Consider the following 15,510-nt stretch of genomic DNA (forward strand, 5'->3'; position numbering starts at 1 on the left):
GCAGCATGTGAAGTAAAAGCTAAATTATTATCCCATTAAGCAATGCATTGAACTAGGCATTAGAATCCGATTTTTGTGCTCGCGATAGCCGAATTCTCTACTCTCTACTATCGGTTCATTGAATATTTCATGTGTAATTACAGTCGAATGGTAACTTTACTATCGATACAGCTGTATCTCTCACCTGTAAAACCGGATATCCGGTCGTATCGGTTTATCGTTCTCAAGCTTAGTTTGTTTACATTCTCCGAAGCCAGGGCAGGGAAATGACAAAAGCCCGACTAACTACGGTGGCATAAAATATCGTTCGGGAGGTGCGACAGCAAAGGTAAAGTCGACAGTTTTGACCATTATGGAGTCATTTTGCCATGTCGTTCTGAATAAATGCACTTTTTATTATTTGATATTCCATTTAGCACAAGACAGTTATTTGTCATGACCATACCATTTATTTAGCTATTGGGGAAAAATACTTGGATAAAAAGAATATCCTGTAAAAATATTGCCTCAAAATCGTCTCAAAATATGATTCTAATTCACATAATAATGCTATTCAAGACTTTTTTTCTCCTGTGATACGCACTTCAAGCTTTGCTCGGGTTTTGATTCAGTGTCTTCTATTGAGTTTGAAGACTGTCGCCACAATCCCCTCGGCGAGGCAATTCATTGAGATTTCATTGCCAAGTGTCAATCATCCGGTCTCCCGGAAGAAATGCTGACCTTTGTCGGCTTGAGATGTGATTGCCCGTTACGTGGTCGACGGGTGACGCGCGGAACCCGCCCGTAATTAACCATTAAGCCAATAATGGGCCCGAAGGCGGATGTCAGATGCCCTCCGAGCGGGAAGAGCAGAAAAAGACGCCGCGCGTAAAGTGATTCGTGGAATGACAGACACAAAATAATAGAGGCGCTCCTCCGCAGACTAGAGTTAAGGCCTTCCAGAAGGCTTTCGCCCTTTCTCTCACGTTTGACGATGACGAACGACACTTTACTGAGCTGTCACACTGGGATGACACAACCGCCGACGTGTCAAGAGTGCCACCGGCGGGCGTCAAGAGGTGTCAAGAACACATACTGGCTTCATTTAAGTGACTTGAGTCCAGGGGTCGCGTTAACCAAATATTTTCCGTCGTTCACCGTTTTTTTTAAAACGGTGACAGAAAAAACTGAAGTCCATCTGTCATTTTGACAGGTTGCAATTCACACTCCAGACCACAGGGTGGCGACTGAGCATATTAATTAGCTATTGTCTCTCTTGATGCATGACGTCGTTTGCCTTACTCTGAAAAATGTCAAGGCAACTGAGTGTCCGAAGTTTCTTCAGAAAACCCCAAAACGACGATGGTGTTGATAAAAGAGGTGAAAAAACAGGGACTGCACAAGCGGGCACGCAATTCAAGTCCATGCGCACCAGGAGGAAGGTGTAAGACTCCGTTCAGGCCACAGCAGGTGAACTGTTAATTTCATTGTTACATATGGTAGGCTACCTACCTACTAGGCATGTGCCGGTATGAGATTTTGACGGTACGATAACCGTGAGCAAAAATACCGCGGTTTCACGATATCACGGTATTGCAATTATAGCTACAAAATGTGTTATTTTGAGATGTATGGGTTAAAAAAATAACTTTTTTCCATTGAACAGGATTTTTTTTTTGTTTTTCAGAACATAGTTGCAAATTGGAACATGAATATATTGTTAAAATAAATACATTATCAATAAAAAAACAACATTTTAAATAAAATTAAAATATAACTAATAGACTATACCCACAGCCACAGCTCAAGTTGCTTAAGATTAGAGCAAGAACAAAATAATTTCTGTAAAAAAGTAAAAACACTTCTGAATAAAATTTTTTAAAAATGTATACTGCATGACTTTTTTTTTTTTTTTTTTTGAGGGTGGAAAATCTCAAGTGAAGTTTTGCCATTTTCAGCCACTGTGTCAAATCTGGTCATGCCTTTGTGTTAAAAAGAACAAAGAATTCATAAGTTAATAAGTTAGTTAAAAATGTACAAGTTAGTATAAGTTAGTTAAAAATGTAAAAGTTATAATGTAAATATTGTTGTGGAAAGGTTTCATCTAAAAAAAAAAACATTGGGAGTGAGACCTCTTCTTGAGCTAACAAACGTGGATTTGTGCTTAGGGCAAGATCATCTTTCGTCAATTAACGATCTTTGATGCTATGCCTTTTTCCCCCCTTCATTCAAGCAAATCAAGCTTGTTTTCTCACTCTGCGGCTGTAACACTCGACGAAGTTGCTCTTCCAGCTAAGCCTAGGCTAACATTCATCTTTGTAAGCTTTTAGTTCGTGCGTATATCGAATTTGAAAGGAAAATGTGTGTTTTGTTTTTAGCGAACTTTTCCATGGTGCTAATCTGTTGAAGCTACTCACGTCTCACACATGGCAAAATACAATTGTACAACGTTTTAAATGTATTTATTTTGTATATTACACTTACCACGATTTGAGAGCTCAATAAATTGAAGAAAAGAACGACTTATGATTGGAGTATTTGTTTTTGGGTTTGCTTGCTGTTTAGCGTCACTTTCACACAGAAACAAACGGGAGGGGGTGAGCGCTGCCGTGCCACGCCACTTCTGGCTGCATTTTTGACACATGAAAAATGGCGAATACCGCACCGGTCTGACGGAAAATTTTAGTGGTTTTGAAACCGCAACGTTTTCACACCGCGGTAAACCGTGAAACCGGTAACCGGCGCATGCCTACTACCTACTGGGGCCACAGTCAGCTGTTTTTGTCACTGCGGAGAAAAAGTTACATATTCATCTGCTTGATGTGTGATGGCACGGTGTGGATTCTCTGTTAAGCTTGTTCGGACAGAATATTAATTTAAAATGAATGAAAACTAAATACTATTAAATATGTTGAAGCGGTATGCAATGTTAAGAGTCTTCTTGTTAGCTTGAATTGGTGTGTCCACCCCCCTGACGGGAACGCATATTTATAACGCTTTATTGAGCGTTTAGTTGATTGATTGTTTATTAATTTTATTATTGAGCGCCCACACGTCACTCGTACAGCTTTTTCTTATCAATCGATGGACATGGAAACGATTTTTTTGTACCGTGAATAGGCCTATATGTATTTTTTTTTTACTCTGCTTGAACTAATAAATGTCATACCTGTGCGATTGTCATTGACATATGGTCGTGAAAACCTGTAGACTAATATATTTCTGTTCAAAGATGGTTATGTGGCCCAGTCCACGATTTGTTACTAAAATAAAGTACTAGTATTTTGTCTAATTTATTTATTTAAAACTGATTTTACAGTCGTAAATCCATTACTGTAATGCGTCCATGAAAACATTTGATGTTTTCACCTCAATAAAGTGTTATAAATAAGCGTTCCCGTCAGGGGGGGACATTTCACGCGGGGCGGCTATTTTTCGGCACAACACCGGAACGCGCGCGGCTCTTAAGTGTCTCTGTCACGTGACTGTGTCGTAGCCGGTAACACGCTCGGCCAAATGGACACACAAGTACGGAAGGTGAATTATGCCAAACAAAGGGTCATTATCATCATTTTAAAAATTTAAGTGACGGGTAAAAATAGATTATGACCGGATTTTTATGACCCTGTCAGTCAAAATGACAGACAACGAAAAAGTCTAGCGTAACCTCTGCTTGAGTCATAGACTTCATAATACTTGACAGGACACGGGAAACAGGGTCGACTCGTAGGGGGGCCCGTGCGCGTTCATCACAGAGATCATCCTCTGGAACGTCTCCTGAACGTCAGTTCTGGAGCCGGCGACCTTGTAGGGGTTGACGACCGCCATGATGAGCCCGACGCTCTGCTTCTCGATCAAATAGGGCGCCAGCACCTTCTGGGTCAACTTGTAGCCTGCTTTGACGGACATGTAGTTCTCCCAGCTGGCCAGCGCCTTCAGCCTCAAGAAATCGGGCCGTCCTCAATTTAGGAGTGGGAACCTCTTGGTAGCTCACGATACGATACGATTTGCGATACAAAGCTCACGATAACGATCTGACGATATGGCGATACAACGATTATCGATACATTGGTCAGGAAATCATTGTGTGATATTTTACAAACAACTAATGAACAGAAAAAACAAGCTTCTGCTGTGAATTGGAATGAGTTTATCACTAGTAGACGTCCAATCCATTTGAATTGGGAGGGTGGCAGCGAATGAACATTCGTTCATTCGCTGCCAACCCTCCCACTTCAAACGGATTGAACGTCTATGGCCGTCAGTGGCAGCCAATGCCTGGCAATGAGGTCATTTTGGGCCATTTAAGGTCATTTACCTGTTGATTTTCAGTTACTTCCTGTTGATTTTGGGGTATTTTATGGGTCCCTTCCTAATTATTTTGAGTTACAGAACAGGAAATGACATGAATCACCCAAATGAATAGGCAGTGACTCAAACTCAACAGGAAATGACCTGTAAATTGGACAGAATGACAGTGAATGCTCTGGTTTATAATGAACGAATGTTCCCAGTCTAAATGGATTGGGCGTCGTGCACCGTCAATGCAGCCTTAGAGTTAACTGAGACACCATTATGGTGAAAGATTTTGGTAGCAACTTGTTGGTTCCTTTTTATTTTTTTTTTTTAGGCATTGACACCTTTTTAAAACGATATCTCAATTCTTGGTAGGAGCATACCGATAACCTTATGGGATACAAAGTACCATTTCGATATTTTGTCACACCCCTAGTCCTCATCCTCTCAGGCGCCTACAAAACATGTTTTAGAAAGATAGGCATTTTCATTCATCCGTTTGATAAAGTGAATAATGCTGCGCACTTACTTCAGCCCCAGGACACCTGGGCAGCACCATACAGCCGTTGTTGTGGAAACTGCTGTAGATGTTCTTCCAAAGGTGCACGGGGTCAGAGTAGTCAAAAATCTGCTTGTTGCCGACGGTGTAGGACCATGATGAAAGTTATGAGATTAAAATGTTACATAAAATAAAACACATAAAAGCCGATTGGTGGTTTTTAATATGGATGCAGAAATGTCTAAAATAAAATTTAGAGATACAAAATCCATCATGGCCGCCGTAGCGAAACAAAGAGCTTTTTCCGTTGAACATTCTTGTGAATAAATGCTAAAATTCCTAAATTCTTTATAGATGTGGATGTAAAACAGTCTCAATTCTTGGTTAAAAGCAAAAAAAAAAAAAAAAAACGTGCAGGTAGCATTTATTTCGCGTAAATATTGCGAACAATGAGGGTATTCAGTTACGAAAATTAGCTGCCTCCATGTGTAAACAAAGAAGAAAATCTCGTTAATAAACGCTTGAAACACTGAATTCTTTATATATACGGGCGTAAAACAGTCTCGATTCTTGGTTAAAAGCAAAAAAACGGGCAGTTTGAATTTACTTAAATCTGTTGAAGAATGATGCTAGTCTATTAGCTTCGTTATAAGGGGGGTGCCACAATGGCTTTTTCCGTTCAAAATTCTTGTGAATAAATGCTTAAATCACTCAATTCTTTATAGATATGGACGTAAAACAGTCTTCATTCTTGGTTCAAAGCAAAAACCGGGCAGTTGGCAGTTATTTTACATAAATTTGTCGAAGAATGATGCCAATGCCGTGGCGTCTTCCATTGATTTTTTTCACCACGTTTTAAAATGCATGCATTGTACGAAAAATATGAATAATTACCTTGAATCCTTGAACAAATCACTCCCGAGACAATCCTTGTTGTTAGTATGCGGTCCAGATTTTGTACTTTTTGAATGTAATTCCGGCTTTGTGTTCAAAAGCATGTGTGAGAGTCGTTCCCACAGACTTCCACCGGCGGGGCACAGAGAATACCTAATGTCACCTGTCAAGTATTATATAGTCTATGCTTGAGTCTTTTTTAACCTACTTTTGATCCGCTTCTGTTTCAACTTTATATAAAGTTTTGAGTAGCTGTCGTTCATAGAGAAATAAAAATTCCACAGGGAGCGATCGGGATGAAAACGAATCCTTAGATCGATGTCACGTTACACAACAGTCATTCCGGCCTTACTGCTTTACACTCTGCACAATTTGATGCGGGTTTGCGCAGATGGGTTTCAATTTCTTCCGGCGGTAACGGCGTCATCCGGGAAGTCATTTCGTTAATGAGCTCATCGAGTCCCCGTAAAGTTCCCCCGGGGGCCCGGAGCCCGAGAAGATCTCTCCCCGGTTGTCGAGGAAACCGAAACATCGTAAGGTGCGACCTTTGAGTCGGGAGTAAGCTAAGCGCCGTCACGCCAACGCCATGTTCCTCTATTATTCTGTGGGCCAAAGTAGAGAGAGGTCGCTCAAATGAACATGCAGGTGAGTGAACATTCTTGGCTTTGTACGTGTGCGTGGCAGGTACAAGGCCATCGTGAAGCCGATGGACATCCAGGCATCCGGCGCGCTGGCGCGGACGTGCGTGAAGGCCGCCGCCATCTGGCTGCTGTCCATCACGCTGGCCGTCCCCGAGGCCGTCTTCTCCCAGGTGGTCTCCATGCAGGTAACGCGCAGCCATTTGCGTTCCGTTTAGTCGTGGACTCCCTCTGTCTGTTTCTCCAGTTTGAAACTTGGGTCGGGTTGCGCACTCTCCTTCTGTTCTCAGGGTCAGAGAGGCGTGGAGAACGTGACTTTCCTCAACTGCGTGCCGTACCCTCTGTCCGACCAGACGCACCCCAAGGTCCACGCCGTCCTGCTCTTCCTGGTCTACTTCCTATTCCCGCTGGCCGTCATTTCGGTCTACTACTACCACATCGCGCGCACCCTCATGCGCAGTGCGCGCGACATGCCGGGCGAGCTCAGCGAGCACACCAAGAAACAGGTCAGACCGTATTGCGCAGTGCCACACGCACTATATTCAAAAGTTGATGACTCGCGGCCATCTATGCTGTAAATACAGTGGGGCAGTATTTAGTCAACCACCAATTGTGCAAGTTCTCCTACTTGAAAAGATTAGAGAGGCCTGTAGTTGTCAACGTGGGTAAACCTCAACCATGAGAGACAGAATGTGAAAAAAAAAACTGAAAATCACATTGTTTGATTTTTAAAGAATTTATTTCCAAATTACAGTGGAAAAATAAGTATTTGGTCACCTACAAAGAAGCAAGATTTCTCACTGTAAAAGAGTCTAACTTCTTCTAACGAGGTCTAACGAGGCTCCACTCGTTACCTGTATTAATGGCACCTGATTTAACTTTAAAAGACACCCGTCCACAACTTCAGTCAGTCACACTCCAAACTCCACTATGGCCAAGACGAAAGAGCAGTCAAAGGACACCAGAGACGAAATTGTAGACCTGCACCAGGCTGGGAAGACTGAATCTCCAATAGGTAAAACGTTTGGTGTAAAGAAATCAACTGTGGGAGCAATTATTAGAAAATGGAAGACATACAAGACATCTCCCTCGATCTGGGGGCTCCATGCAAGATCTCACCCAGTTGCGTCAAAATGATAACAAGAACGGTGAGCAAAAATCCCAGAACCACCTAGTGAATGACCACAGTTACAAAGGCTACTATCAATAACACAATGCGCTGCCAGCGACTCAAATCCTGCACTGCTGGAAGTGTCCCCTGCTGAAGAAAGTACACGTCCAGGCCCGTCTGCGGTTCACTAGGGAGCATTTGGATGTGTTACGTTTTGTGTTGGTTTCCTCCCAGTGTGACTTGTCCCTGTGATTGCCCATTGATTTCACCTGTTGTGCCTCCTAGTGTGTCCTCCAATCTGCATCCTCCTGTGCTCACCTGTTCCTCGTTGTGTCGTTACCCCTCGTCTAAGCCTGAACGATTTATCGTTTAAACATCGCCATCGCGATGTGCGTGTGCGCAATAGTCCCATCGCAAGCACGTGCGATAGTTTTTCTTCTTTTTTTGATCCACATACGCCTCACTTTCTGGTCTGCGCACAGCCTCCTACCCTCCCTCTCCCAGCCTTTTGATCCTCTCAGCCACTGGCACAAAGATGGCTTTGATCTGGCCAAAGAAGCAGACTTCACACAGGCATCTGTCAATCATCGTTTAACTTGTTAAACAGTTGCAAGGAAGCCGCGCTGGAATGAATGTGTGTACTGTGGGGACGTTGGAGACATTTAAATGCCAGAAGTGATCATGAGGAGTTTGAAATTTCTACATGTCACTTCAACGGTCACAGCTAAAGTAGATAAACAGAAGCATTTAATAAAGCCAAGCATTTCTCTGCTACAGTACTTTATTCTTGTTCAAAAATGATTTGGTTGGACAGTTATGTTTAAAACATCATAATTATGACATTTGAAGGGCTTAAAAACCATTTATTTATATACATTTTTTAAATCACTTTGGGGGGAAAGTGAGAAAAAAACATGTCTTATATGTATCTCCAATGCTAAATCTCTATAAATACATTGGGCACAAAAATCACACAAAAAAAAAAAACAAACAAAAAAAGTGGGGGAGGTGCGCTACTTCGCGGTTTTTCACTTATCGCGGCGGGTCTGGTCCCCATTAACCGCGAAAAACAAGGGATTACTGTACACTGTGGTGATGGTGAGTCATCTAGTCTTTCCAAACAGCTATTTAAGTCATCTTGTGAAAATTTCTTGAAAAAAATATATATAAATTTTTTTAATATCGCAATATAATATCGCAATATATCGCAAACCCCCAAAAAATCGCAGCAATAGTTTTTTCCAATATCGTTCAGGCCTACCCTCGTCTCTCTGTGTATATAAGCTCCCGGTTTCTTTTCACTCCTTGTTGCGTCATTGTCTATGTCAACGTCTCTTTCAAGTCCTGTCCAAGCCCTCGTGTACCAGTCCCTCCGTTTAAGTAAGTTTTGGTTTGAACATTGCCTTTTTGATCCCCAGTCCTTTTGGTTGTACTTTGTGCTTTTGGTTAGTTGTTATTAAAACGTGTTTTGAGTTCACCGCCACCTGCCTTGCTGCTTTTTGTTTCCCTGCAATTGGGTCCACACCACCTGCCTGCCCGCGTTTTCCTTGACAGGATGATCCAGAAGAGGACTGGAAGAATGGTCAGATGAAACCAAAATAGAACCTTTTGGTAGAAACACAGGTTCTCGTTTGAAGGAGAAAGAATACTGAATTGCATCCGAAGAACACCATACCCACTGTGAAGCATGGGGGTGTAAATATCATGCTTTGGGGGCTGTTTTTCTGCAAAGGGACCAGGACGACTGATCTGTGTAAAGGAACGAATGAATGGGGCCATGTATCGAGAGATTTTGAGTGAAAATCTCCTTCCGTCAGCAAGGGCATTGAAGATGAGACGTGGCTGGGTCTTTCAGCATGACAATGATCCCAAACATACAGCAGGGGCAAAAAAGGAGTGGCTTCGTAAGAAGCATTTCAAGGTCCTGGAGTGGCCTAGCCAGTCTCCAGATCTCAACCCCATAGAAAATCTGTGGAGGGAGCTGAAAGTCAGTTGCCCAACGACAGCCCCAAAACATCATTGCTCTAGAGGAGATCTGCATGGAGGAATGGGCCAAAATACCAGCAACAGTGTGTGAAAAGCTTGTGAAGAGTTATAAAAAACGTTTGGCCTCCGTTATTGCCAACAAAGGGTACATAACAAAGTATTGAGATGAACTTTTGGTATTGACAAAATACTTATTTTCCACCATGATTTGCAAATAAATTCTTTAAAAATCAAACAATGTGATTTTCTGGGGTTTTTTTGTCCACATTGTGCCTCTCATGGTTGAGGTTTACCCATGTTGACAATCACAGGCCTTTCTAATATTTTCAAGTGGGAGAACTTGCACAATTAGTGGTTGACTAAATACTTATGTGCCCCACTGTATGCAATGTTGTTTTAACTTTAAAGGTCTGTCTTGACTGAACATCACACACTAAATGTAACTTGTAGCGTTAGCATAGCATTCGCCTTAGCATTATGCTAATGCTAACACTGAGCGTCCTCTTGAACTCTCAAATTTTTTACGTGCAGTTTGTGGCGTCCAGGTGGGTGTAATTAATTGATAATTATGTATTGTTTTCCTGCTGAGTGTATATCGTAGATTTGGGATTCTGTACTCCTACTTGTCTGGCCTTTGCCAATCACTCCAAGAAAGTCTAAGAGCTTCCGCACCTTTCGACAGTGAGCCCAGTTTAGCCCCGTGCCAGAAAACAGGCTGCAAGCATTTGGACGGACCGACTCTGTTGACCAGGGGTCCCAAACTTTTTCCTGTGAGGGCCACATAACCCTTCCCTTCTCTGATGAGGGGCCGGGGTCAGTTTGTAACAGAAAAAGTGTGACGATTGCAGGAGTGCCTAAATGTAAAAATGTATTGTTTTTCAGAAAGCCACAATCAAATACCCCTTTCTGGAAAATAATATAATTAGGGCTGTCAAAATTATCGCGTCAACGGGCGGTAATTTTCTTTTAAATTAATCACATTAAAATATTTGACGCAATTAAAGCACATGCCCCGCTCAAACAGATTAAAGAGACAGTACAGTGTAATGCCCGCTTGTTACTTGTTTTTTGGTGCCCTCTGCTGGCGCTTTGGTCCAACTGATTTTATGGGTTTGTACCATGAGTGAGCATGGTGTAATTATTGACATCAACAAAGGCGAGCTACTTGTTTATTTTTTGATTGAAAATTTTACAAATTTTAATAAAACGAAAACAGTAAGAGGGGTTTTAATATAAAATTTCTATAACTTGTACTAACATTTATCTTTTAAGAACTACAAGTCTTTCTATCCATGGATCACTTTAAGATAATGTTATGTTGTTATGTTATGTATGTTAATGTTAATGCCATCTTGTTGATTTATTGTTATAATGAACATATACAGTACTAACGACCGTATGTTGAATGTATAAATCCGTCTTGTGTCTTATGTTTCCATTCCAACAATAATTTACAGAAAAATATGGCATATTTTATAGATGGTTTGAGTTGCGATTAATTACAATTAATTAATTTTTAAGCTTTAATTAGCTCAATTAAAATTTTTAATCATTTGACAGCCCTAAATATAATATAATAATAAATAATAATAACACCATTAATTAAATAGATAATAACCAAATAACTAGAGCTGGGAATCTTTGGGCACCTAACGATTCGATTACGATTACGATTCAGAGGCTCCGATTCGATTATAAAACGATTATTGATGCACCCCCCTCTTTTTTTTTTTTTTAATGTTTTGTACATTAGTTCCAAAATTGTTCAAAAATACTCTTAGGCTAAACCAAACTACTATTTCAGTATCAAGTTAACATATAGCAGTAAAAAAATACACAAAAATAACAGTAAATAAAAAACTCCAGTCCCCATTCTATATCAGCAGTTTTAACTTCATTCAATTAATTTAATGTTGTGAATCAACCGTTAAAGTTGTTAAAATTGCTCCCGTTATTCCTTCATTTCCCTTTTGTCTACTTTCTACATGTGAAAGTTTTAAAACTATTTTAAAGATAGATTCAAGTCAATATTTTACCGATTTAGGAGTATTTTAGATAAAAAGTTAATTAGGTTCGCTTGGAAGGTTCGCTTCAACAGCCTTGCAGGGAAGTGTACTGCTTTAAGATGGCGGCCGTTTACCATGCCCACATCTAGCGTTTTGTAGATGTGCTGCTAACGCTATCGAATCTATATTGCATCTAGTTCTATATAAATGATATCTACCGTAACATTATGTGGATGTACTTTGTAGCAGCTTTTCGGCCGCAGTCAGGTATGTTGTTGTGTTTTTTTAATCTCGTGGCATGAGTTGAGCTAGAGCTGTGAGTTGAGCATTGGCATTACTCGAGGGGCCGGGTAATGAGAACCATGATGTTTAGCTACTCTCGCTCCGTTCCTCATTGACCGCGCGGCGCGTTGAGTGTGTTGTACTTCCGCTTTACTTGGCCTATTTCAATAATCGGAATTTGGATGTTTGTGAATCGTTCTCGAATCTTCCACGGCCGAATCGCGAATAATCTAAGAATCGGAAATTTTGCACACCTCTACAAATAACCCTCTCTAGGTTCTTCACAGAAAAAAGCCAGGAAATAAATAACACAATTTTTTTTTTTGTTCAGGGGGCCGGACCAAATGTGGCTGCGGGCTGTGTTTGGCCCGCGGGCCGTAGTTTGGGGACCCCTGCTGTTGACTAACGTCTCCGCACGCACTTTGGAATTCACCAACCTGTTCTCGCGCACATACAGTATATGCAACTGTATAGCTGCACACATGTTCAAGTGTTGTCCAAGGCGATGGCAAGGCGAAGGAGGCGAGCGGTGCGGGAATATTCATGACGCGGCGACCTTTGCCGCTCATCTTTATATTCCTCAAGCTTCTGGCGTGACACCGGAAACTTGCTCTCGGCAAACGGCTGGCGAGGAGCGGCTTTCTCCTTCCAACAAACGCACGTCAAATCATCAATTCAGTCGTACAAAGTTTCCGCCGGACACCGGTGAAACATAAAGGCCCCCATCTTAGTACGTTGGTCTCCGCGGCAACCATTAATGTTGACAAAAAAGACATCAGTTGCGCCGATTGACAAAAAGAAAGGGGTGCGAAGGCAAGAGGAGATTGCTTCGATATTTTTGCGGATCAGCTGTCATTGACGCTACAAGACATTTTTGACAAAAACGGCTGATCAAATGCTCGCCGACTCTGGAAATATGGAGTCGGACGTTGAAAAAGCCAACGCGGAAACGCCATAGCCGAGAACTGAAAGCCAAAAGCGGAAATCTCCATTTTGAGAGGGAAGTCGAAATCTAGTCAAGTCGTTTTTAGCGCACTCGCGGCTAACTGGACTCTACCTCTGCAGATGGAGACGAGGAAACGTCTGGCCAAGATCGTGCTGGTGTTCGTGGCCGTCTTCGCCACCTGCTGGCTCCCCAACCACATGGTCTACTTGTACCGCTCCTTCAGTTACCAGCAGACGGACTTGTCGCTAGCGCACCTGTTGCTGACGCTGCTAGCTCGAGTCCTCAGCTTCTCGTCGTCCTGCGTCAACCCGTTGGCGCTCTACCTGCTCAGCGACAGCTTCCGACGCCACTTCAACAGGTTGTCGCCACGCCTTTGTGACTAGCCGCACATATACAACCCCTAGCAAAAAGTATGGAATCACCAGTCTCGGGCAAGCACTCACTCAGACATTTTATTATGTAGAACAAACGCCGATAAAAAGCTTGAAAAAAATAATGAATTAGCTCAAAAGTGCAACTCTTTAGCATTCAGAAACACTAAAAGAAATGAAGAAAAAACATTGTGGTGGTTAGTAAATGTTACTTTTACAAAGCAAGTGCAGGGAAATAAATATAGAATCACTCCATTCTGAGGAAAAATATGTGGAATCATTAGAAACAAACAAAGAAATAACAATCAAAACACATCTCTAGTATTTCGTTGCACCATCTCTGGCTTTTATGACAGCTGCAGTCTCTGAGGCATGGACTTGATGACTATTCTTCATCAATTTGGTGCCAACTCTCTTAGATTGCAGTTGCCAGATCATCCTTGCAGGTTGGAGCCTTGCTTTGGACCTTTTTTTTTTTCACTTTCCACCACAGGTTTTCAATACAGTTGAGATCTGGGCTATTTGCAGGCCATGGCATTGACTGGATGAGTCTTTCTCCAAAGAATGCTTTAACAGTTTTAACTCTGTGGTATGATGCATTGTCCTCTCGGAAAATGACAAATATATTTTTAATTGAAGGGTTAAGAAAGCTGTCTAAAATTTCAATGTCAACTTGTGCATTTATTGAAGATTTAACCACAGCCATCTCCCCAGTGCCTTTGCCTGACATGTAGCCCCATATCATCAAGGACTGAGGGAATTTTGATGTTTTCTTCAGGCGGTAATCTTTGTAAATTCACTGGAACAGCACCAAACCAAAGTTCCAGCATTATCACCTTGTCAAGAGTCAAGAATCTGCATTGGACAAGGTGTCAAGAGTCAAGAATCTGCACTGGACAAGGTAATGATGCTGGAACTTTGGTTTGGTGCTCTTCCAGTGAGATTTACAAAGTTGACTGCCTGAAGAAATCATCAAAATTCCCTCAGTCCTTGATGTCCTTTTCTTCTTTGTAAATCTCACTGGAACGACACCAAACAAAAGTTCCAGCATCATCACCTTGTCCAATGCAGATTCTTGACTCATCACTGAAAAAAAGTTGAAGGGATAAGAAAGCTGTCTAAAATTTCAATGTAAACGTGTGCATTTATTGAAGATATAACCACATCCATCTCCCCAGAGTCTTTGCCTGACATGCAGCCCCATAGCATCAAGGACTGAGGGAATTTTGATGTTTTCTTCAGGCAGGTAAATCTCACTGGAACGGCACCAAACAAAAGTTCCAGCATCTTCACCTTTTCCAATGCAGATTCTTGACTCATCACTGAAAATAACCTTCATTCACAGTCTATGACTGTCTCTCCTTAGCCCATTGCAGTCTTGTTCTTTTCTGTTTAAGTGTCAATGATGGTTTCCTTTTAGCGTTCCTGTATGAAAATCCCATTTCCTTTTGGCGATTTTGCACAGTTCTGTCACATATCTTGACTCCAGCTTCCTCTCATTTCTTCTTCATTTGTCTTGTTGTACAGCTTGTTTTCAAGACATATGGCCTTTAGTTGTTTGTCATGACGTTTGGATGTCTACCAGTACACTTGACTTTAACAACCTTGCCATGATGTTTGTACTTGGTCCAAATTTTTGATACAGCTGACTGGGAATAGCCCACATCTTTAGCAACCATACGTGTAGCGTTACCTTCTTCTAGAAGTTTGAGAATCTTCTCCTTGGTCTCAAGAAACATCTTTCTTGTTGGAGCCATGATTCTTGTGAATCCAGCAGCCCTCCAATGTGTGATAACTGCACTGTTTTTAACTGCTGACTAACGAGCAGATCTAATCCGAGGCAATTAAGGAAAGGAAATTGACTGGGTGTGTCTGTATTTTCTACTCAAAATGGAGTGATTCCATATTTATTTATTCAGAATGGAGTAATTCTTTAGTTCCCTTCACTTGCTCTATAAAAGTAACTAGGGCTGAAGCTATCGAATATTTTAGTAGTCGATTAATCGATGAACTAGTTAGTTCGAATAATCGAGTAATCGGATTAGGAACATGTAAAATTCAAATACATGAGCTGAGCCTCAAACGGTATATATATTTTTTTCTTTTTAAATGAGGCTCTATGTACTAGAAAAAAACAATTGGCTAACTTACATAGAAAAAGTTTGCTAGCTTAAGTGCTGTAAAATGCTAAAGTTTTTCGTTTTACAATGCTCTTAACAAATTTTTCAGACACATATTCCCACAAAAACGGTTGAATATACCTATAAACTAAATTATGAATGCATTAAAAAACATTAGCTCAAACAAAAACTTAGCTTACTTTGGTCTTAACAGGGAGCAGTTGGATGTGAAAAGAGGCAGTCCAGAGGGCAGTGTATCCACGCCACTTTAATTTAACAAATACTCGAAGCAACAAAATTTAATTTGAATATTTTTTTCTAATCGAATACTCGAGTTAAATCGATTAATCGTTGCAGCACTAAAAGTAACATTTACTGACCA

General features: G+C 41.3%; 1 protein-coding gene across 3 annotated transcripts in view; it reads left to right on the forward strand.

The window, feature by feature from the left end:
• Window positions 1-15,510, forward strand: part of LOC130907857 (beta-taxilin-like) — a 37,444-nt gene that overhangs the window by 6,714 nt on the left and 15,220 nt on the right. For all 3 annotated transcript variants that reach the window (XR_009061537.1, XR_009061538.1, XR_009061539.1), the window contains exons 3-5: window positions 6,353-6,494; window positions 6,597-6,812; window positions 12,757-12,995. The gene's annotated coding sequence lies outside the window, so the exon portion shown is untranslated. The remainder of the gene's footprint in view (window positions 1-6,352; window positions 6,495-6,596; window positions 6,813-12,756; window positions 12,996-15,510) is intronic.

The sequence above is a fragment of the Corythoichthys intestinalis genome, chromosome 19 (genome assembly GCF_030265065.1).
Source record: "Corythoichthys intestinalis isolate RoL2023-P3 chromosome 19, ASM3026506v1, whole genome shotgun sequence".
NCBI classification, from domain to species: domain Eukaryota; kingdom Metazoa; phylum Chordata; class Actinopteri; order Syngnathiformes; family Syngnathidae; genus Corythoichthys; species Corythoichthys intestinalis.